Below are 2,191 nucleotides of genomic sequence, written 5' to 3' on the forward strand. Positions count from 1 at the left end.
ACAGCTCATGACCCCCCCATGTAATAACCTTGTGACCCCTGGTTTGAGAACCCCTGGGTTAGCCCCTAAAAATGCCTGAGATCAGCACCAAATGCTGATACCAGATGGCAAGTCTGTGCATCCAGCTAGCAGGGCAGTGACTGTCTCCTTTTGTGTGTATGTACAGTGCCTAGCACAAAGGGCCCTGGTCCTCTTTGTCTATGGATGCTACTCTAATAAAATGACAGTGATCTTACCAAGTGACATGGAATTTTTGATGACTCAACTAGTCAGAGCCTCTGTATTTCATCTGTTTTGAAATATGACTTTTCCAGCAGTCCAGTACCCACTCCACCCTATCACCATGCTGGGGCATTATGGAAGAGTTACCAAGACTACCCCCTACAGCCCCTAGCTGTTTCTTGGTAGTCTCCTTCCCAAGTGCTGGCCCGGCATACTTGGCACCAGCGCAATGTGGCAAGCTTGGAGCTATGATTAGACAGGGAATGTGTAAATGATTTAGCTCCCATTGCAGCAATTGGCAATTTGCCATTGACTTCAGTGGAGACAGGGTTTCACCCGTGTCATTTTTCCCAAGAAGTCTGCTTGAGGTATGAGGCACGTGGAGATTCTCAGACACCAGTTCAGTGGCAGAGGGTGTCCAAGGAAGGACTGATTCAGGGCTCCTGACACTAGGTTTGTATTTCAATCCCATCCGTCTGGTGGGGAGCAGATTATCCTCCATCTGCCTACCATGGGAGGCATGTGAACCCCCTGTTTGGGGAGGCAAGCACCCTGCCCCTTCCGCCTGAGGCCCCTCCCCACCCTTGCCCACCAGGAATCCCACACCGCGAGTGGAGCCCTGGCTGAGCAATCCCCAGCCCGCTTCCCCGAGTCCCAGCCTGCCCGCCCGCCTGAGCCCTGGTCCACCTGCCCAAGCTGCCCCCAAGCCCCAGCCCACCTGAGCCACCCTCGGCCCACCGCCCCAAGCCATGACCAGTTGGAGGCCCACCTGAGCCCTGCCAGGGCCTGGCCCCCAGATCATGGTGGGGAGCATTAGCAGAGGTTTGGGGAGGCTAAGCCTTCATTACACTTGCCCCATGCTGCCTACTGTGGGGTTTCTTGCACCTTCCTCTGAGGCATAGGTGTTGGTGCTGGGGGTGCTCCTGCACCCCCTGGTTTGAAGTAGTAACAACCCATAGAATCATAGAATCATAGAATATAAGGGTTGGAAGGGACCCCTGAAGGTCATCTAGTCCAACCCCCTGCTCGAAGCAGGACCAATTCCCAGTTAAATCATCCCAGCCAGGGCTTTGTCAAGCCTGACCTTAAAAACCTCTAAGGAAGGAGATTCTACCACCTCCCTAGGTAACGCATTCCAGTGTTTCACCACCCTCTTAGTGAAAAAGTTTTTCCTAATATCCAATCTAAACCTCCCCCACTGCAGCTTGAGACCATTACTCCTCGTTCTGTCATCTGATACCATTGAGAACAGTCTAGAGCCATCCTCTTTGGAACCCCCTTTCAGGTAGTTGAAAGCAGCTATCAAATCCCCCCTCATTCTTCTCTTCTGCAGGCTAAACAATCCCAGCTCCCTCAGCCTCTCCTCATAACTCATGTGTTCCAGACCCCTAATCATTTTTGTTGCCCTTCGCTGGACTCTCTCCAATTTATCCACATCCTTCTTGAAGTGTGGGGCCCAAAACTGGACACAGTACTCCAGATGAGGCCTCACCAATGTCGAATAGAGGGGAACGATCACGTCCCTCGATCTGCTCGCTATGCCCCTACTTATACATCCCAAAATGCCATTGGCCTTCTTGGCAACAAGGGCACACTGCTGACTCATATCCAGCTTCTCGTCCACTGTCACCCCTAGGTCCTTTTCCGCAGAACTGCTGCCTAGCCATTCGGTCCCTAGTCTGTAGCTGTGCATTGGGTTCTTCCGTCCAAATACATGGTTTCCACCTTTAGCACCATCCACTATAAAAATTGTTCCAGCACCACTTCTCTGAGGCATCTGGTGCCAGCCACTCCCAGAGACAGGCTACTGGACTAGATGGACCATGGGTCTGATCCAGTCTGGTGGTTCCTATCTTCCTATGTCTGTGTAGCAGAAAAGTTCCTTTCCCCTCTCCCCCACCCCTTACAGCTTGTTCTGACCTTGATCCAATCCTCAGCAGGAAGGGGACAAAGCAAAGATGGGACTGGC

Source organism: Caretta caretta, chromosome 8 (genome assembly GCF_965140235.1).
Source record: "Caretta caretta isolate rCarCar2 chromosome 8, rCarCar1.hap1, whole genome shotgun sequence".
Taxonomy (NCBI): Eukaryota; Metazoa; Chordata; order Testudines; family Cheloniidae; genus Caretta; species Caretta caretta.